The sequence below is a fragment of the Lipotes vexillifer genome, unplaced genomic scaffold (assembly GCF_000442215.2).
Source record: "Lipotes vexillifer unplaced genomic scaffold, Lipotes_vexillifer_v1.1 scaffold678, whole genome shotgun sequence".
NCBI classification, from domain to species: domain Eukaryota; kingdom Metazoa; phylum Chordata; class Mammalia; order Artiodactyla; family Lipotidae; genus Lipotes; species Lipotes vexillifer.
The window spans coordinates 621,602-644,827 of record NW_006790338.1 but is presented as its reverse complement, the minus strand read 5'-3'; the positions used below and the strand labels follow the sequence as shown (position 1 = coordinate 644,827).

At 38.9% G+C, this 23,226-nt stretch overlaps 1 non-coding gene across 1 annotated transcript; it reads right to left on the bottom strand.

Moving 5' to 3' along the window:
* Positions 1-17,694: 17,694 nt before the first annotated feature.
* TRNAE-UUC (transfer RNA glutamic acid (anticodon UUC)) lies at positions 17,695-17,766 on the bottom strand. Its single transcript has one exon. It is a non-coding gene; the product is annotated as a tRNA-Glu (tRNA).
* Between the last annotated feature and the right edge of the window lie 5,460 nt (positions 17,767-23,226).

Sequence of the window (23,226 nt, the reverse complement as noted above, 5' to 3'; positions counted from 1 at the left end):
TGTGTAACTGGAGTCATCCTACTTTGTTATGCTGGCCTGTTTTCACACTCTGTTCAAAAACTTGAATTCGACCATTCTGGAACCCCTGAAAAAGTCCTGTAGGCAAAGAGCAGGTTCCAGCCAGAGTTGACTCACTTCTGTGTATCTGAATGCTGTTTTACACATTTTTATTACAAAGTTGCTCATGACTGAACTTCCTACTTTCATGTGGGAGCATTTGACCCTTCCCAAATAAATGAACCTTGCCCTTTTTACACATGCTCTGCCCAGGACATAATTTGTTTTTAAATATAACTACATAGTTGTGAAATAAAATTCATATTTTATGACAAGACAAGAAAAATTTAAACAAAAAAAATTCTTCTCTGCCTTTTGGCTTCCCCTCTCCCCCACTGTGCATTGTGTATTGGCATCATGCATCGACCAAACCTCCCCCATGGGTAGGAATACCTGCTCAACCATAAAAAGCAACGTTCTCCCAGCATAAACAAGACAACTCCTTAAAGAGAACATTCCTTCCTGATCTTGTAAGTGGTCACATGACCCCCCACAAAGATGCTTAAATCTAGATTATGTGAACTGTCAATAATACGCCTTTTGATGTACAGCCCTCTGTCTCAAAAACCTTACTGTGCCTTTACTTCTAACGGAGGGAACAGTCCTCGGAGATTTCTGAGATGCTCTTCTTGGGTTATAATCCTCAAATTTGGCTTGAATAAAATTTTCCATTTCTTTCTTAGATCGACTGATTAATTTCTTTCAACGTTGTTAGAAAAAAGAGTTGCAAAAGCATCAGGAGAGAGGGCCACAGGGGAAAATGTTCCAAGGATCTCAATGTGCCCTCCTATTAGTTTTGTCTTCTACTCTTTTTCTTCCACATTTATAAAGCTTTTCAGCTTTGAACAGTAGACCTGTATTGGGGTGACTATATTCTTTGCATGATTGTGGTTCAGGACTTGAAGTTTTTAGAGGGCAGAGGTAAGTTGAAAATCACATCCCACAGAAAAGTGCTTAGTAAATAAGAATGAGAGGCATCTTCTGCAACCATTTGAGGGGGTCCCTCGCCATTTTCAGGAATAGATTTTCACCCAGTAGATGACCCAGTAAACACAGTGATACCTTTGATTCCTGGGAGGGATGGGTTTATAAAGGAAGGGAGGAAAAGAGGAAGAAAGCAACATTTAAACCTGATCTCTACCATAAACTGAGCTCCTCAACACACACACTCACACATACACACTCACTCACTCATTGGCACACAGAGTTTGCTATTCTTCAGCTAATGGGATTGGCACCGCTTAAAGCAGATTGCTAGGTCATTGTCTGCGACCACCGCAAGAGAAACATTATTTAAAGGCCATTCAGACCCTAAAAGAAGCGGCTGAGCAGAGCAATTATCGGAGACTCTCCATTAACTAGGGCATCTTTGCTCTTTGTCTGAGTTGGTTTAATAAGGCCCGCTAATGGAGCTGTGCGGGAGGGGGCCTGCTAATGGTTCTAGAAAAGCCCCTTCTTGGCCCCTTTATTTCTGGGGACGTCTTTAGAGATGCTGATAGTAAAGCCATACTGAAAAATGACCTTCGCAAAAACTTGGTGTGAACCCCTCCTGCTCAGGACTCCGGGTTTCAAAATGAGGAAACATCTTTGTCTTTTTCTTTTTTATTCCAAGGTGATTTTCCCTCACTTCCTCTTATTGGTTTGTGGCCGTTTGGGTTTTGGGAAACTTGTCATTGAAGACAGCAGCACTCAGTGAGAATAACGCAGAATGACAGCCCAAGCAATTCCCCCTTTAGCTTGCCACTTCTACTCATCTTCCGGGGGTCTACTCCTCCAGAAAAATCACTTGTCCCATTATTCCTTTTAAGTCTGTTATGCACTTACATTTCAAACTTAGGATGGCCACCTGGATTCAAACTGCCGTATTATAATTAGCCAGCTTTATCAGCCTCCCGGTTCATTCTCCCTACAGCAGCCAGAGCAACTCTTTCAAAACAGAAATCTAAACACCTCAGTGGCTTCCTATTACCCGTAAGAATTCTTGATATTATCTATGAGACTCAGCATGGTTTGGACCTTTCTTCCTCTCTAGCAACAATCTTGCATCATGCTTCTTTCAGCTATTTGATCCAGCCACTGGGATCTTTTCCAGTGATTATGTCCTGCTCATTCCTGCCACAGGTCCTCTGTACATCTTTCTGCCCAGTATACTTTTTGCCTCTTATTCTCCATTCATCCTTCAGCTCTCAGCTCAGTAGTCAGATCTTCAGGAAAGTCTTCCCTTACTACTCTTTCTACGTTGACAACTTTTTTTTTTTAACGTTTATTAATTTACTTATTTTGGCTGCGCCGGGTCTTAGTTGCAGCACGTGGCATCTTCGTTGAGGCATGCGGGATCTTTTTAGTTGTGGCATGTGGGCTTCTTAGTTGCAACATGCGAACTCTTAGTTGCGGCATGCATGTGGGATCTAGTTCCCGACCAGGGACCAAACCTGGGCCCCCTCCATTGGGAGCGTGGAGTCTTACCCACTGGACCACCAGGGAAGTCCTGACAACTTCTATTTCATGCATTTATAACAACATATACTACTCCTTCACGGCACTTACTGTAATTAAACTTTTACATTTATTTGAATGGCTTACGTTATTTATAATTACCTCCTCATGAGACTGTAAATGTCATGAGAATAATCATAAGCTCTATAAGCAATAACTATGTCTGGTTTTGTATATCATTATATCCTCAGTGCTGAGAACAATGTCTATGACCTGAGTGCCTGCCTATTTTCAATTTTTCAAACAAAGTTTGTTGCCTTAGAGGTTCCCATGACTATTATCTTTGGGAATTACCAATATCCCATATTTTCCCATATCAGTATAGAGACCTGTGCTCCTTTCCTATGAGATTAAAGACTAATTTTCCAGTTTTAGGGGTAGAACTAAAAGCACATTCTTATTCCCCTAATGAGTGGATCTTTATGCTGTAACATAGATTCACAAGGCACGAATAAACACACACAAGCTTTAATGATGCCTCCTGTCTCATCAAGACCCAGTGGGAAAGAGAATAGGGTGTATAGCCAAAGAGGGGAGTCAAGGATTAGAGATTCTCAGCACTCCAGACATACTGGGATAGAGATGGGTGGGTAGGATTGTTCCAATTGTCTTTGGTCCCCATGAAAACTAGGGACTTTCTCTACTGGTTGGAGAAAGCAGGGTGGACCTTGGCAGATGCAGAGTAGCAGCACGGATTGGGTGTGTATTCTGTTGCTTGGGCTGTTTTGCAGAGATGGCCACCAAGGCTGCCCTATATGGGGTCAGCTGAGTGTCCCTTGACTTGCGCTGAGTGGCATCAGGCATTCAAAGAGTGGGCTGACCAAGCCCATCACTCCTTTTAAAAACTTAGGCTAGAAGTCAATTGCACACTTGCATTTTTCACACTTAGTTATAGCCACCTAAATTCAGACTGCTCTATTATATTCAAGTTGCATCAGCCAGCCTTGGGATTCCACTAATTAAGAACAGTTTGGAAATTAGAGAAAGAAAGTCATACCATAAAGTTGTGTTTTCAGAGAATCTGAGGCTCCCTAAAGAAACTGTCCTCTTGAGGATGGCATGTCTGTTGTCCCTTAACCTATGTAAATTCACATGGTCACATGCATGGATTCCAGATGCATTCAAGTTCAGAACCAGGATCAGAAAGTTTTCTGGACCTGGTAATAGTGCAAATTGTTACATAATCTCTACCTCTGACTAAATTACTGAGAAAACCTGCAGACCTCCAAGCCTCAGTTAACATATTTCCTATGAACAGCTCTTGCTTGACTCTCAAGCTGCAGAGGACACAGAAGAGAGTAACACAAGGTGCCCACTATTACAGAGAACTGACAATCTACAGAAAAAGATACATGCTTTATAAAATAAATGGGGCAACAGATAATAATGAGTCCTAAGTTGTTGGGTTCTAGTCTAGTGTCTCTATAAATGTGGTCCACAACCTGTAGCATCAACATCACTTGGGACTATCGTTAGAAATGCAGACTTTGGGGCCCTACCATGGTCCCACTGACTTGGAATCTCTGGGGGTGGGGAAAGAGCAGGTTGACAATCTCTCCAGCGGGTTCTTAAACACACTGAAGTTTGAAAGGCATTATAAAAGTTGGGGAAAGAAGTCTGAATGAACTGAGAGCTGGGGGAAGAGTTTCAAAGAAACCCTTGAATTCAATCTGGGCCATCCTTGAAGGTCAGGTGAGTAGAATTTGGAATAATTAAGGGCTCAGGGGAGGGCATTCCAGGCAGAAGGAATAGCAGGAGTAAAGGTGTGGAGGGGAAAATGAGCATGGCATGGAAGGGGCTGATTGAAGCTGAAGGTCTGGGGGTGGTATGGAGGCAAAGCCCGATCTTGTAAGGAAGTGAGTTTTAGAAAACATGTTATGCATAAAATACGAATATATGTATGCATATATATTCACATCTAGTTTTTTTCTCATTTCAAAGGTAATATATATATTTTTAATAAAAACGTAAGACATTAGAGAAGCATGTAACATAGAAAAAATAGAATGTTTCCCCATGACCTCTTCAAAAGGAAAAAAAAGGTAACATTTTGATGTAGATTCCCTTAGAGTTTTTTCTATGCATACTCTAATCACCTCTCCCCCACAAAAAAAACAACAAAGTCTCCTCTGTTCACAGCTATGCAACTTCCTTTGTTCACTTCACAACACAATTCTCCATATCTGTGTCAGTCTTTCTCTGTTAGTCCTAAAGATCTACCTCATTCTTTCAAATGGTCCCATAGTATTCACTGTATAATGAGGTAGCAATGAAGCACCATGCTTTGTCACTGTTGGTTCTTATGCTGGGAAGAATCTGATGAGAGGGGTGTTTTAGAATATAGCTGTGAAGATGGCTATGCTATGTGATGTGCTCAAGCTTTTAGAAGATCAGCTGGAGTGGAGGCCTGGGTGTTCAAAGCCAGCTCTTTACTGGAGTAATCATAGTCTACTATATCTATATATCTACATCTATATCTGTTTGTATATGTATATCAATATATGTATGTATATGTGTATATCTTATACATATATGTACATGATATTTATATCTATATCTATTCTGTATCAATATATGTATATCTTATATATATGTATATCTATGTATCCATGTATATCTTATATGTATGTGTATACGTATACGTATTGTATATGTATATCTATCTAGCGTTAAATTCCACATAAAAGCAAATTGGGGACCCTTACCCAGAGTCTTTTTTTCATTTTTTATGGCTGAGTAATATTCCATTGTATGTATGTGCTACATCTTCTTTATCCATTCATCTGTTGATGGACCCTTAGGTTGCTTCCATGTCCTGGCTATTGTAAATAGAGCTGCAGTGAACATTGTGGTACATGACTCTTTTTGAATTATGGTTTTCTCAGGGTATATGCCCAGTAGTAGTGGGATTGCTGGGTTGTAAGGTAGTTCTACTTTTAGTTTTTAAAGAACCTCCATACTGTTCTCCATAGCAGCTGTATCAATTTACATTCCTACCAACAGTGCAAGAGGGTTCCCTTTTCTCCACACCCTCTCCAGCATTTATTGTTTGTAGAGTTTTTGATGATGGCCATTCTGACTGGTGTGAGGTGATACCTCATTGTAGTTTTGATTTGCATTTCTCTAATGATTAGTGATGTTGAGCATCCTTTCATGTGTTTGTCGGCAATCTCTATATCTTCTTGGGAGAAATGTCTGTTTAGGTCTTCTGCCCATTTTGGATGGGGTTGTTTGTTTTTTTGCTATTGAGCTGCATGAGCTGCTTGTATATTTTGGAGATTAATCCTTTGTCAGTTGCTTCATTTGCAAATATTTTCTCCCATTCTGAGGGTTGTCTTTTCATCTTGTTTATGGTTTCCTTTGCTCTGCAAAAGCTTTTGTTTCATTAGGTCCCATTTGTTTATTTTTGTTTTTGTTTCCACCTCTCTAGGAGGTGGGTCAAAAAGGATCTTGCTGTGATTTATGTCATAGAGTGTTCTGCCCATGTTTTCCTCTAAGAGTTTTATAGTGTCTGGCCTTACATTTAGGTCTTTAATCCATTTTGAGTTTATTTTGTGTGTATGGTGTTAGGGAGTGTTCTAATTTCATTCTTTTACATGTAGCCGTTCAGTTTTCCCAGTACCACTTATTGAAGAGGCTGTCTTTTCTCCATGATATATTCTTGCCTCCTTTATCAAAGATAAGATGACCATATGTGTGTGGGTTTTTCTCTGGGCTTTCTATCCTGTTTCATTGATCTATATTTCTGTTTTTTTGTGCCAGTACCATACTATCTTGATTACTGTAGCTTTGTAGTATTAAGTCAGAGGGCCTGATTCCTCCAGCTCCGTTTTTCTTTCTCAAGATTGCTTTGGCTATTTGGGGTCTTTTGTGTTTCCATACAAATTATGAAATTTTTTGTTCTAGTTCTGTGAAAAATGCCATTGGTAGTTTGATAAGGACTGCATTGAATCTGTAGATTACCCGGAGTTTTTGAGAAGGGTCTTTTTAAGAGAGACCATTCTCAGCTCCACAAATTTGTCTCCAACAAGTGGTGGTTTCTTGAGCTTGGCGGTGAAGACTTTTTGCCCCCGCCTGCTCCCCGCCCCTAGAAGTTTGGAAGTCTTTATGATCAGAAACTTCTTTCAGTCTCTATTGCTGCAGCATGTGAGACTTTTCTTCCAGCATCCATTTTCCTGAGTTCATCCTTCATGCCATTTTCCGAGGTGGGAGACATTAAGAAAACATATCTGATCATGCAAATTTTCACCAAAAAATATGTTCTTCACTTCAGAACAAGAAAACAAGGGCAAAACAAGAAAACAAGGGCCTAATACTGAAAGGGAAAGCCCTAGACTGGATGAAATGAAGAACTTCCTCAATGTTAGGGAGCTCTAGCATTAAAAACACCATCCAAAGAATGACCATTGCTTCTCTCCTTCCTCCCACAAGTTGCTTTGCAGGTGGGACCAATGACTCATAAGTGAATGGCAAGTAATAAATAGTGCTACCAGAGCCACAGCTGCTTTTAACTCTAGGCAAATTCAAGAACTTGAAAGACAGGTGGACAGAAAAAGGGGTGTCAGTATTTACCTTTGCAACAGCCTGCTTCTGGATTTAATAGTCTTTAGAACTTATACTCATGGTGATTGAATAAGGTAATAATATACTGTTTTATTTTTTCTTGGTCACAGAAAAGGAAAGTAACAAGGAGAAAAGTACTAAAATACAAAGTATATTAAATTTTTTTTAAAGTAGAAACATGAAGTATTGTGACCCAGAGCAATTCTAGTTTCTTCTACAACAGAATTAAGCATCTTTCAAAAAATGGTTTGTTTATATGGATGGTCCATTCAGATTATTATAACAAAATGCCACAGAGTAAGTAGCTTTCAAACAACAGAAATTTGTTTCTTACCATTCTGGAGGCTGGGAAGTCCAAGATCTTGGCAACCTCAGATTTGGAGTCTGGTTAGGTCCACTTCCTCATAGAAGGCAACTTCTCCCTGTGTCCTCACATGGTGGAAGGGGCAAGAGAGCTCTCTCGGGTCTCTTTTATAAGGGCACTAATCCCCTCACTCATGGAGGCTCCACCCTCATGACCTAATTACCTCCCAAAGGCCCCACCTCATAATATCTTCATCTTTGAGGTTAGGATTTCAACATATGAACTTTAGGGGACGTAAACATTCAGAACATAGCATGGATTTTTCTCCTGTTATAGCACTGGAACTATGTATTAAAATTATAGTGATTCTTAACCACAGGTTTCTCCTTTTGGGAAATTCAACTATACCCCAAGTTTGTTTATTTCAGTACTTTTACAACAACAAAAGAATTTAATAGCTAGCCCTTAATCTCCAGAGGGTTTACCTAAATGATATCCATTCTTCCCTCTCAAAAAAAAGCCCAGTTTTATTTGGGATGGCAATGAGCCCAGCTAAAAACAAAAACAAAACCAAACACTTTATTTCCCACTCTTTCTTGCAATTAGGATAACAACTTCTGGCCAATGAGATGTAAGCAGAAACCTGATGAATGAGGCTTCTAGGAAAGCTACTGTTTTCTTCATTAAAAAAAAAAAGACAGATTTGGCTTGTTATGAGCATTTTGCCTATGCTTTTCCTACTGCACATTGAGGGGAATGTCAGCACAGGATATTGAGGCTTAGAAGCTACTTGCTGAGCTTAAGGGAAAAAGACAGAAGTGAAGGATGTTGACACAAAAAACTAGAGGGAGCATGCATCACTGATGGCAACACAGAGATACTCTACAGCCGTGCACTGTCCATTACGAGAAAAAAATATTCCCCTCACTTGCTTAAACCACTGTACTGGCTTCCTGATACATGGAGTGAGAGCATAATGCTAACTGATTAAACCACAGTCCTTTCCTTGGAGGATGATTTGGAAAAGAGAGACCTAGGGCCTGGCATTCAGTTTTACCCCCAGATTTATCAGAATTATTAAAACCAGTGGTCGCCCAAGGGCAGAGCAGTGGGAGCATAATGAAACCAACTAAAAGTTGTCTGCTTTTTATTATCACCATGTTCCAGCAAATGTCAACAGCCAGTGGTAAAATACTCCTCCCTGAAAAAAATCTTTGGCCTAAATCCTAAACAATTGCTGAGGTTCCTGAATTTTAATAAGACACATATAGACATCAACTTAGCACATTTTATGACTCGTCCTTTAGTAAACGTTGTATTCTACATGGGCAACAATTACAAGAATTGTCTGTTATATACTGGGCTTCCAACACACGGGCACACACAAGCTCATTTCAAAGGTAACTTTATAACGGTTCAGGATTTTTCCAACTCACTTTAGGGACCGAGTTTGTGTTTCCAGGCCCTGTGGTACCACAAATGCCTATGTTTAAGCAGTAGATTTGACATAAGTATCACGGTGATTTGCAAAGACAAAGAATCAGAACATGGGTTGACTTCTGTCATTCTTTGTGACTATTTGAACTTTTGGTATTTAAAATAGAAAAGAGTGAAACAGTGCAAACTGCAAGGTGAATATTTCTGATTGGCAAGTGCAAAATTTAGTTTATACATGAAATGTTTTACTGAATTCTAATATTATCTCTAAAATAAAACTTTCTTCTTGTTTTTAACCTTGTTAGTCTTTTGCAATTATTATTCAATTGTAATGGGTTTTTTGGTCTTCATTATATATATTTTATTCATAATTTTGTTTATGTGTTTATTTTAGTATCTTTTATGGTTCTGGTAGTATAAGTTATATCCTTTATAAAAGCCTTGCAATATTCTTGCTAGAAGTCAAGATAAAAGAATACCAAATCAAACTAGCCAAGGATCTAAGTTATCCATCTACTGATTTTTAGTAAAAATACAGGATTAGGATTATTTTCCTTTGGAGAGTCAAACCTGAGACACTTGCCATCAGACTGACATTAAATTGTAATGTTTTAATTCATTACTGTGACTCACCAATATGTAGTTACAAGTTTTTTCCTTTTTTGACCCAAAACACACATAATTGTAATTTAAAAATATTAATCCATATTTCTCTTATTTTGTAGTGTAATTTTTTTTTTTTTTTTTGCTGTACACGGGCCTCTCACTGTTGTGGCCTCTCCCGTCGTGGAGCACAGGCTCCGGACACGCAGGCCCAGCGGCCATGGCCCACGGGCCCAGCTGCTCCGCGGCACGCAGGATCTTCCCGGACCGGGGCACGAACCTGTGTCCCCTTCATCGGCAGGCGGACTCTCAACCACTGCGCCACCAGGGAAGCCCAGTGCTGCCCTCTTGATTGTGCCTCAGCTCATCCCATCTCTTCCTTTCCTCTAAGAACTAACACTGTGCCAACACTTGTCATAATCATTTCCTTGCTTTTATTTTATAATTTTATTACCTATGTGGCAATGCATTCCTAAATAATTTAATTAGTATTGACTTTTATTAACCACATTTAAAAGGAAGTTTATATCTTTTCGTGACTTGCTTCTTTCACTTAATTTAAAGCATCAGTGCCCCCCACTCAAACAGGCATGCTCCTGCAGTTGAGGAAGTCGGATTTATTACTGGTTGTGGTTGAGGGAGAACGCACAGCATGAGGAAGCAGGGGGCATCTCAGTAAGAAGATGATCAGATTTATTATAGGATTTCGTCTTGTGTTAGGTGATTTGAGACAGAGAGTTTAAGGAAGCAGAGCTTTGCTCTGGTTTGAATCCCCCTGGCAAGGAAATGGGGCTAATTCTGTGACTGGGCATTACACCACATCTTACCTAGAAGGAAGGAAGACTTGCGAGAGATTGAAGGCTTTTGCCCAAGGAAGTGAGGCCACATGATGAAACAAACCAATATTTAATGAATATTGAACCAACAGTGTTTCAAGCTAGACTGCGCTAGGGCCTGGGCATGAGCAAGCCATGCACAGCTGAGTTAGAAAGAAAAAGAAGGGTCAGGTCTTAGACACCCTAAGACAGGAAAATTAGATCTGTAAACTGGCTATTTCATTTAAGGAAGAAACCAAAAGAAGGAAGGTCAGTCATTCAGTCAGATATGCTGAGTTGACCTTTGATTGATCATATCTAAAAATGTCAGACAAGTCCTGTTTGTGTTTTACTGGGATTATGGCTTTGGCAAAATGGTTCAAAGCAGTAATGGAGACATGGGACCATAAGTCATACAAACTAACTAAACATTAACTCCCCTCCTTTTCCCCCCAAAACTATCTCATTCTCTAGGAGTTTTTGTCAATTTGCCTTCTTGTAACCAATCAAGAGGCAGTTTATATACTCCAATAAAGATGTAAAAATAAAAAAGAGACAGTTTAGTGTGGTGCAAAGATCATTTATATTTTCAGAAAAATTAAAACCTTCAAACATATGGGAAAAAATACAAGAATTAATATAACAAATTTATGTGTACCCACTATCAGAATTAACAAATGTTAATATTTTGTGATATTTGCCTTTGATATTTTATTAAGAAAAAATTAGGGATTCAACCCAGTTCCATTCTCCTTCCTCCATTCTTAGAGGCAGCCATGATCACACACTTGATGTTTACTCTTTGCTGTCTGTAAGTTTTGTTTTTTCTTTTTCTTTTTCTTTTTCTTTTAAACAGTGTTTCTCACCATTTAAAAAAATTTTATTTATTTATTTATTTTATTTTTGCCTGTGTTGTGTCTTCATTGCTGCATGTGGGCTTTCTCTAGTTGCGGTGAGCGGGGGCTACCCTTCATTGTGGTGCGTGGGCTTCTCATTGTGGTGGCTTCTCTTGTTTTGGAGCATGGGCTCTAGGTACGCAGGCTTCAGTAGTTGTGGCATGTGGGCTCAGTAGTTGTGGCTCGCAGGCTCTAGAGTGCAGGTTCAGTAGTTGTGGCACAAGGACTTAGTTGCTCTGTGGCATGTGGGATCTTCCTGGACCACGGCTTGAACCCATGTTCCCTGCATTGGCAGGCGGATTCTCAACCACTGCGCCACCAGGGAAGCCCTCTATAAGTTTTAAAAATTAACAATTGTATATATTTAAGGTGTACCACATGATGATTTGATGTATATATATCCATAGTAAAATGATTACTAGAGTCAGGTTAATTAACATATTTCTTCACATTGTTACCATTTTTTGGTGTGTGATGAGAGCACCTGAAATATACTTTCTTTGCAAACTTCTAGTATTCAATACAGTATTATTAATTATAGTCATCATGCTATACATTCTATGATTTTTATACTGCTACCATATATATGGGTCCCTATCCAATATACAATATTATTCAGTATGTTTTAAAAGTTTACAGGAGGGAGTTCCCTGGTGGGCCAGTCATTAGGACTCAGCACTTTCACTGCTGTGGCCCTGGGTTCAGTCCCTGGTCAGGGAACTAAGATCCCATAAGCTGTGCAATATGGCCAAAAAAAAGTTTACAGGAATGTAACTTATGTAAAATGTATGTTGTTGTTACTACATATATTATATAATTAATGTCATTACAATTTCTCAATTTTGTGTTTTTATCCATGTTGTTACATATAAATTTGGTTCATTTGTTTTAATTTTTATGATGTGAATTTTTATAGAAGTATAATATACAGAAAAGTATACAAATTTTAAACATACCACTTGATGAATTTTCACAAAATGAAAATACCTGTGTAACCAGAAGCTAGATCAAGGAAAAGAACATTAACAGCACACAAAATACCCTTTTGTGAATGACATAATGTTGTTTGCAGCAACATGGATGGACTTAGAGATTATCATACTAAGAGAATTCAGTCAGAAGGAGAAAGATAAGTATCAAATGATATCACTTATATGTGGAATATAAAATATAACAAAAATGAACCTATATATGAACAAGAAACAGACTCACAGACGTAAAGAACAGACTTGTGGTTGCCAAGGGAAAGGTGGGGTTGGGGAGAGATGTATTGGGAGTTTGGGATTAGCAGATGCAAACTATTGTATATAGAATGGATAAACAACAAAGTCTTACAGTATAGCACAGGAGCTATATTCAATATCCTGTGATAAACCATAATGGGAAGGAATATGGAAAGGAATATATATATGTATAACTGAATCACTTTGTTGTACAACAGAAACTAACACAACATTGTAAATCAACTATACTTCATTTAAAAAATTTTAAAAAACCAAACCAAAAACCAGAAGTGTACACTTGTGTTCACTACATTCCTCCCCCAGCATAATCACCGCATCAACATAGATTTGTTTTATCTCTGTTTAAACTTTTTAGGAATGTAATCAAAACAGAGTACTTTTTCTGTATCTGACTTCTTTTGCTCAACATTACGTTTGTAGGATTCATCTATATTGGTATTTGTAGGTATAGTTCATATCTTTCCATTGGTTTATGAATAAACTGTGTATCATTGCTTTATCTATTGTTTGAATACACCACATTTCATTTATCTGTTTTACTGTTGATGGGTATTTGAGTTGTTTGAAGATTTTGGCCATGATAAATAGTGCTTCTATGAACATGTATTTTGGGGACTAGATGCGTGCATTTCTGTTGGGTATATGGGAGTAGAATTGCTGAGTCCAGCTTTTTTTTAAAATAAATTTATTTATTTTATTTATTTATTTTTGGCTGCATTGGGTCTTTGTTGTTGCACGTGGGCTTTCTCTAGTTGCGGCGAGCTGGGGCTACTCTTCCTTGCAGTATGTGGGCTTCTCATTGCAGTGGCTTCTCTTGTTGCAGAGCATGGGCTCTAGGCACATGGGCTTCAGTAGTTGTGGCTCACGGGGTCTAGAGCGCAGGCTCAGTAGTTGTGGAGCACGGGCTTAGTTGCTCCGCGGCATGTGGGATCTTCCTGGACCAGGGCTTGAACCCATGTCCCCTGCATTGGCAGGTGGATTCCTACCTGCTGTGCCACCAGAGAAGCCCACTGAGTCCAGCTTTAACAAATATTGCCAAACAGTTCTCTAAAGTGGGTGTACCAATTTATAATCAGCACAATCCTAACAGTCATATATGAGAGTTCCAGTTGCTCCATATTTTCACCAATACATGGCATTGTCAGTCCTTTTCTTTTTAGTTGCTCTGGTAATAGGTAGGGGTATCTTGTTCTAATTTTTATTTACTTGTTGACTGGTGAGTTTTAATACATTTTCCTGTGTTTATTGTACATCTGGATTCCTCCTTTGAGAAGTTCCTGTTCAAATCTTTTGTCTGTTTTGTAGTGTTTTTTAAAGAAATGATTTGTAGGATAAATGCATTGCTGATAATTTCATTTATCTGTGGTTTACCTTTTCATTTTCCTAGGGATGTCTTTTAATGAATAGCAGTTCTTAATTTTAATATAGCCCTATTTATTAGGTTTTTTCCTCTTTATGGTTAATTTTTTGTGTGTCCTATTTAAGAAATCTTTTCTTGTCAAAAGGTCATAAAGAAGCTTTATTTTTTAATTTTTTAAAATAAATGTATTTGTTTATTTATTTATTTATTTATTTATGGCTGCATTGGGTCTTGGTTGCTGTGAGTAGGTTTTCTCTAGTTGTGGTGAGTGGGGGCTACTCTTCATTGTGGTGCATTGGCTTCTCATTGTGGTGGCTTCTCCTGTTGTGGAGCACGTGCTCTAGGCATGTGGGCTTCAGAAGTTGTGGTCCGCGGGCTCCACAGCGCAGCTCAGTAGTTGTGGCACAAGGGCTTAGTTGCTCTGCGGCATGTGGGATCTTCCCGGACCAGGGCTGGAACCCGTGTTCCCTGCATTGGCAGGCGGATTTTTAACCACTGCACCACTAGGGAAGTCCCAGAAGCTTTATTTATTTTATTTTTTTTTATAATACACAATGTATTTATTTATTTATTTATTTTTTTATGGCTGTGTTGGGTCTTCATTTCTGTGCATGGGCTTTCTCTAGTTGTGGCAAGTGGGGGTCACTCTTCATCGCGGTGCGCAGGCCTCTCACTATCGCGGCCTCTGTTGTTGCGGAGCACAGGCTCCAGACGCGCAGGCTCAGTACCAGAAGCTTTATTTTTAAACCAGGGTTATTTTTTTAAACTGACGTATAATATTTCATCTGGTGATGGATATTTACATTGTATCCAATTTCTTGCTGGGGTATACATATTTGTAAGAGCATAGGCTTTGGACTCAGATTTGGGTTTAGATCCCACAGTGTCATTTCACTGCTCTGTAATATTAGGCAATTCACTTAAGCTTTCTGATTTCTTTTACCTCATCTGAAAAATGGAGATAGAAATGGAGGTAACAGGGGCTTCCCTGGTGCAGGGAAGACATGGGTTCTAGCCCTGGTCCGGGAAGATCCCACATGCCACAGAGCAACTAAGCCCGTGTGCCACAACTACTGAGCCCATGCACCACAATTACCAAAGCCCGCGTGCCTAGAGCCCATGCTCTGCATCAAGAGAAGCCACCGCAATGAGAAGCCCGCACACCACAAGGAAGAGTAGCCCCCACTTGCCAAAACTAAAAAGAGAAAGCCTGTATGCAGCAATAAGGACGCAACGCAGCCATAAATAAATAAGTTTATTAAAAAAAAAAAAAAATGGAGGTAACAGAGCCTATTGCTTGTTGTAGGCAAATCATATTACTTTTTCAAAGCAGAAATAGCCCCTGTTCTATAGCCCAGAATCTTTAGATATTAGAATACAAATTTGGGGGGCTTGAAACTTTAAAATCTCTTTATTGAAATAAAGTAAATATCACATGATAAATTATTTAAGCAATACAAAAATATATAAAATACAGAGCAAAAACTTTCTCTTTGCTATTCAGTCCTTCTCTCTTCAATAGTTACTTATGTATGCTTCTAGAATGAGAAATTAACTATAAATCCATATTGACAGATCTATAGATAGCTACCTTAAAATTGTATGCAAATGAGTTTGAATTCTTTTCTACCACGGTGGAGCTCTGTAATCTTGGGCAAGTTATTTAAATCCACCTGTGCTTTTCTAGTGTTGTCATCTATAAAATGGAGGTAATAATAATATTAAGAATATAGGATTGCAAAAAGGATTCGGTGGGTCATTGCAGGTAAAGCACTTAAAAGAGAATTTGGCACATAGCTAGCGCTCAATAAATAATAGTTACTTTTATTGTTTTCTTGGAGATATTTCCTTATCGGTCCATATAACTCCATGATATATATATATATTTTTTTGCAATACGTGGGCCTCTCACTGTCGTGGCCTCTCCCCTTGCTGGACGCGCAAGCTCAGCGGCCATGGCTCCGTGGCATGTGGGATCCTCCCGGACCGGGGCACGAACCCGTATCCCCTGCATCGGCAGGCGGACCCTCAACCACTGCGACACCAGGGAGGCCCTCCATGATATTTTTTAAAGGCTGTATGTACAATACTTACTTAAATGGGTACCTCCAGATTTTCCTATTACACATGATTTCCTTCTATATGCAACTTGGCAGGTTTTTGCAACTATATCAGTATAGTAATTTTTTGAGTTTGAATTGCAGAATCAAAAGATGTGGTGTATTTAAATTTTGAAAGATACTGCTAAATTGTCCTCAAAAAAGGGTACCGATTTGTACTTCCACCAATTGAGTACAAGAATGCCTGTGTCCTATACTATTAACAATATTCATTATTTATTCAGTTTTGTAATCTGATGAACAAATTCAACATACCTCATTTTTAAAAATAAGATTAAAAAAATAACAGCTTTATTGAGATATGTCACATATCAGACAATTTGCATATTTAAAGTGCACAGTTCAATGGTTTTAGTATATTCACAGAAATGTATGATCACGATCACAATTTTCACGACCTCAATAAAAACTCTGTAACCATTAGTAGTCACTCCCATTTTCCCCCAACTTCCACTGCCCTAGCCCTAGGCAATTATTATTCTACATTTTATCTCTTCAGGTTTGCCTATTCTGGAGATTTCATGTAATTAGAGTCACACAGCATGTTCTTTTGTGTCTGCCATCTTCCACTTAGCATCATGTTTTCAAAGTTCATTCATGTTGTAGCAGTTATCAGTACTTCATTCTTCTTTATGACTGAATAATATTCTGTTGTATGGATATACCACATTTTGTTTATCCATTTATCTGTTGACGAGTACTTGGGTTGTTTCCTCTTTTTGGCTATTATAAATTATGCTACATTTTATTGTTAAAAATATTTCATTGTATGGATATACTCTTGTTTTCATATGTAATTATTTAATTGTGAAAGAGATGATTTTAATATATTTGACCATTTTCCATTTGATTTGCTTTTACGCATTGAGTTGTACAGAGTGTTGTATATTAATGACTGTACCTCTTTGTTTGCCAACTATATTGCAATAGTTTTTTCCAGTTTGTATATGTCAGGTTTATTTTTCTCTTCCTGTAAGTCTTTAGGATTATGTGTCTTACTTAGAAAGTCTTTTTATATGCCAATATTATTCACCAAAGAAATTCATCAAAGTTCTGAACTCTTTCAAAGACTATTATAATTTTATTTTTTTTAACATTTACAGTCTTTAAGTCTTCTGGAAATTTTTGGGTTATAAAGAGTGTGATAAAGGACCTATTTTATTTTACTTTTTATTCTTAGCCAGTTTACCTGTCACTATTTATTAACTAATGCATCTTCCCTTCTTTTCATCTACCCCAAATTTGACACATCTACCTTTTCATATATTAAATTTACATATGTATTTAGATTTATTTCTGATCTTTCTATTCTAGTCTATTGAGCTATTTCTTCTCTAGAATATTTTATTATAATGTTATCATATATTTTAATATATGGTTGTATTAATTACTTCCCCATTATTCTTATTTTTCAGAATTTTTCTAATTCTCCATTAACACTCTTGATGAACTTTAGTATTAGTCACGTTCAAAAAAATCATCTTGATGCTTTATTTGTCTTTGCATTGAATTTATAGATCAGTTAAAGAAATTAATGCTTTATAATCCCAAATAGTCTTCTCTCTTAATCCTGCAAGCAAAGAAGGAAAATCTGAAGTGGAAAAGGAAAAGGAAGATAAGGAAGAAGAGACCATTTTTCTCATAAATCACATCATAAAATGTAATGTAAAGTGCATTTTCCCTCTGAATAGTTGCAAAATACTTTAAAAATATACCTCAATCTCTAAAACATCCCAACATTATGCAATCACTCTTTCTTTCTTTTTTTTGGCTTTGCTGCACGGCTTGTGGGACCTTAATTCCGCAGCCAGGGATTGAACCTGGGCCCCGGCAGTGAAAGCGCCAAGTCCTGACCACTGGACCACCAGGGAATTCCCTGCAATTACTTTTTTTTTTTTTTTTTTTTTTTGCAGTACGGGGGCCTCTCACTGTTGTGGCCTCTCCCGTTGCGGAGCACAGGCTCAGCGGCCATGGCTCACGGGCCTAGCCGCTCCGCAGCATGTGGGATCTTCCCAGACCGGGGCACAAACCCGTGTCGCCTGCATTGGCAGGCGGACTCTCAACCACTGTGCCACCAGGGAAGCCCTGCAATTACTATTTGTAATTTATAGACTGAAAGATTCTGCAAGGCAGAATCTTGACCAAGTTCTTTAACTTTTATATATTTATTCTTAAATGATTTCCTTTCTTTTTTTTAGTATATATGAAGAACTGAATGTGTTTCCTGCCTTTAGGCTTTTGGCAGCTTCTGCCAGAGTAAAATGAAATAATAGATGGAGTTAAGAGAAAAGTTATCTGGGCTTCCCTGGTGGCTCAGTGGTTAAGCATCTGCCTGCCAATGTAGGGCACACAGGTTCGAGCCCTGGTCTGAGAAGATCTGACATGCTGCAGAACAACAAAGCCCATGTGCCACAACTACTGAGCTTGCGCTCTAGAGCCCGCGAGCCACAGCTACTGAGCCTGCGTGCCACAACTACTGAACCCTGTGCTCCTAGAGCCCGTGCTCCACAACAAGAGAAGCCACCGCAATGAGAAGCCCACGCACCACAACGAAAAGTAGCCCCCGCTTGCCGCAACTAGAGAAAGCCTGCGCGCAGCAACGAAGACCCAACACAGCCAAAAATAAAAACAAATAAATAAATTTATTTAAAAAAGAGAAAAGCTATCTATCTATCAATACAGACGGAGATGGAGTTAATAGTGATTTTATTCTGATACAACCCACTTTATGTAAATTTGACTCTTATCCCAACTTTGACTCTTATGCCACTGTCAAAATTATTTCCAGGTTATCCAAAGTGACGTGTAATAAACAGAAAAATAAATTAGCTCTTTCTTAGCTTCTCATACCTCTTAATTTTGAACAGTTTCTTTTGGAGTATCATGAAATTAAAGGTTATTTTCCTGCAATTTTTTTCCTCCTAAATATTTGGATAACATACTGGGGTGACTAAATAGATAGTTCACATCTACCATGAAGACAGCCAATCTGTAAAGAAAAGCTAAGAGAACAGGGAGACCAAATGCACTTGGAGTACCTGGAAATTACACCTGGCAGCCAGCAACCTTTTGTGCTTCTTTGTTGTACTGTATTTTCTGGCAGCGGGCTTTCAAGGGAACCTTTATTTCACTGATTACTAAATTAGTGTTGGACTTAATGAGAGAGATCTGTCCTTTTATTTGTGCCTTTTTTGCTTCTTCTTCTTACTTAAAAAAAAAAAAAAAGGGATCAGCATCACAAAAGCTTTGTACATTTCTAGTTTGCTTTTGATGATGTGACCATTTGCTCCCATCTATCTCCATGGTAATAAGCTTCTTTCACCCCCACTTTTCGAAGCCTCAGATACTTAGGAAGCTTCGGTACTGGAATAGAGTTGCATGCTAAAATAATACTGAGAAACAAATTGGTCTCTGTAAATAGGCCCCATCTTCAAAGCATTCAAATATTCTTCAAAATGCGATCCATTTTTCTTTGCTTGAAAACATGTGTATTTTAGATAAAATATTGGAAAGTAAAATTTAGCATCTCAGGAAATGCATCTTAGTAAGTGCCCATATTCCAAAACCAGACTTAGACAGAATTTCAAAATTAGAAGAGGCCTCAGACTTCATCTAGTCCAAGATTTTTACTGCACGCTTGAGGAAACTGAGGCTTAACAAAGTTCATTGTCTTTTTCTAATCATAACTTGGGACTGGTACTTATGTCTCCCAGCAAGGTATTCTCTCCTCTGTTACCAGCATTTCAACAATAGTAATAATTATTATTAATGATATTAATAACCATCAGTATTATTAGTAGTAATAAAAGAGATAATGTACAGAATATGTTCTATGTTCTATAAAGTGCAAGTAACTATTATTATGTCTATGCTAGGCAAATTTTCACTATAACTTTAAGTTCTTTAGAAGTTGATCTTTCAGCTTTCAAATCATATTCTCTTTTTTTAAAATAATTTTATTTATTTTATTTATTTATTTTTCGCTGCATTGGGTCTTTGTTGCTACACACGGGCTTTCTCTAGTTGCAGTGAGCGGGGTCCACTCTTCGTTGCAGTGCGCGGACCTCTTGTTGCGATGGCCTCTCTTGTTGCAGAGCACGGGCTCTAGAGTGCAGGCTGTGGTGCACGGGCCCAGTTGCTCTGGGGTATGTGGGATCTTCCCAGACCAGAGCTCGAACCCATGTCCCCTGCATTGGCAGGCAGATTCCCAACCACTGCACCACCAGGGAAGCCCCTATATTCTCTTTTCTTTAATTTTAATTTATTTATTTTTGGTTGCACAGCACAGCTTGTGGGATCTTAGTTCCCTGACCAGGGATCGAACTTGTGCTCCCTGTAATGCAAGTGCGGATTCTTAACCACTGGACCACCAGGGAATCCCCTCAAATCATATTCTCTTAAAGAATATACTCATAGGTACTTCCCTAGTGACGCAGTAGTTAAGAATCCTCCTGCCAACGTGGGGGACACGGGTTCGAGCCCTGGTCCAGGAAGATACCACATGCTGCGGAGAAACTAAGCCCGTACACCACAACTACTGAGCCTGCACTCTAGAGCCACGAGCCACAACTACTGAGCCCATGTGCCACAACTACTGAAGCGCGCGCACCTAGAGCCCGTGCTCCGCAACAAGAGAAGCCACCGCAGTGAGAAGCCCACGCACTTCAGTGAAGAGTAGCCCATGCTTGCCACAACTAGAGAAAGCCCATGCGCAGCAATGAAGACCCAATGCAGCCAAAAATAAATAAATAAATAAATAATTTATTTTAAAAAAAGAATATACTCATAGAAGTCAATATTCCAAATATATATACACACACATATATAGTTGTAGCATATAAATAAAATATTAACAGTGGTCATCTCTGAGTAGTGGTTATGATTGTTTTCTTTTTTATAATTTTCTGTATTAAAATACATTTCTTATAAGAAAAACAGTTTTTTAATTTTAGGGAAAAATTTTGCACATTTGTTGCTTAAGATGTAAATCATTCATATTTGTCCCATGCCACTGTTCTTTTCCCACAAAAAACAAAATAATTTATGGTTCACAATAGATACAGACATTCTGCTCTGCTTTACCTACTAAGACTCGGTGCTGGGGCCTGCAATGGCTGCGCTTCAGAATTCACAAAATATCAAGGATTCTCACTTAGTAAGGAAAGAATCGACTGCAAACCCAAGGTCTTCATAAAGCATATCCTCTTCACGGCTTTTTTTTTTTTTACCCACGTTTGGCTTATTGTTTTGTTGAAGAGCTACTTTTAAGGTAAAGATAACATTAAATAGTACTCCTATCAGCTGTTTAACCCCTCAAAGTGCTTCACATACCTTAACCCATTTATGGTTTCATTAAGGGATGTGTTTGATCTTGGAGACTCATCACAGTTCCATAGACAAAATGCAATGATTAATTGTATCTTGGAAATCATGGGAAACTCTCTGGGAACAAAGAGATGTCCAAGAATTACAATAGATGGGCCACGGTATCTGACATGGTGACTGTCTCCGGCACAGCATCCTACCTATAGCATATGCTGCGAAAGTGTTCCATGACTAAGAGACTCCACATCAGAGATCACATCAGGGCTTGGTTATCATTTAAAGCATCTGCTTCCCGGTTAACTAACATCCATGGGCCTGAGCCAGTTGCAAGCTATAAGTTCATCTGTGCTCTTGGCCATGTGTAACATTGCAAACAACCGATATTAACTTCCATTAATTTTTTTCCTGCTTGATTACAATTGAAATCAACTAGATCCAAGCAGCTTTTATTAAATTAACAGTAAGAGTGATTTAATTCTCTTTGTAGAAGGATAATGCTTGAGACCTTGAGAAATGATCAAATGGTCATTTACCCTCCCTTCTTTTACACCCACCTTTAACATCTTTCTGGGAACAACTCTAACTGGAGACTACAGAAGAATAGAAAAGGAACATGCAGTTTATGCTGGGATGTTAAAAACTAATGGGGAGTAATCAAGTATCTTGAAACAGTGTGTCCAATATAGATCTCTAGGTTTTTGCCCTTCTCCATCTATGGCACTGCTATTCACTGGGTTAAGTCCAAAATCACAGAGTCATCCTCAGCTCCTGTCCTTCCTTCACCCCCAAATTCAGTCCATCAGCAAGTCCTGTTGGCTCCACTTCCAAAAAAATTCCCCACATTCCTCTACCTCTCCACTTCTTTTCCTCTTCACAGCTGTCCCCTGGTTCATGCTCCTGTCATCTGCCACAGGAACAACACAATGACTCCTAACCAGTCCCCCATTTCAACTCTCACTGCGATCTGGTCTCCCCATAGCAGCCAGATTCAGCACATAAATCAGATCATGCATGTCATGCCTCTGCCAAAAGCATCCCGTCTCACGGAACAAAATCCAAACTCCTTTTTGCCTAGAGTTCCTACCTGATCTAGGCCCTGCCCACCTCAAACTTTTTCTCCTAGTCTCTCCCTTGCTCTCTCCTCTGGCTGTGTTGGCCCCCATTGATGTCCCTAGCTCTGCAGTTGCTCCCATGTGCCCAGAAGGCTCATCTCCAAGGACCTTCACGTGATTTCCCCATTCATGTCATTCAAGACTCTGCCCAGTTACTTTCTCCTCCCAAGGAGGGCTTTCCCTCACTATCCTATCTAAGATGGTACTTTGCTCTTCATCTCCTTGAATTGCCTTACTCTTCCTCATAGCTCCTATCACTACTTGACATTATATCTTAAGTGTTTGTTTTTTGCCTCTGCCTCTGGGATGAAATCATCACAAGAGGGATGTGGTCTTTCTTGCTCTCTACTATGATCTCAGCTCCAAGAGCAGTTCCTCACATATAGAAGGCACTCAGTAAGTATCTTTAGAATGAATAAATGGTCTCATCTTAATTCTTCTCCTATGAAAGAGACCATTATGGGGTTGAAGATCAATGTTAGAGGTGATCAGGATACCTGGAGAATACGGAATCAGCATGCAGTGTATACACGAGCAAACAAAATGTGTCTCTACCATGGATCACCGTAGATATATGTAAGCACTTCACATGGGTATTTGGGCTGTAGATTTCTGTGGCTCAGAGAGGTGCTAACCCAACAGATACACTGTATTAAATGCTATGTAAGGCTCACTGCTGTCTTTTATATGTGTTTATTGCCCCCTTCAGGTGGTTTTGTTCCTGAGGGTAGAGACTGGCTTGCTCATCTCCCTATATTTTATTGCAAATAGTAGGTAATATGTAAATACTTGCTGATCTGAATGAAGTCCTTTTCACACTTGGCATAAATTTTTAGAGAACTGCATATCTCCCAAGTCTGATCACTTTTTAGCTTCTGGTGTGTGTGTGTGCGT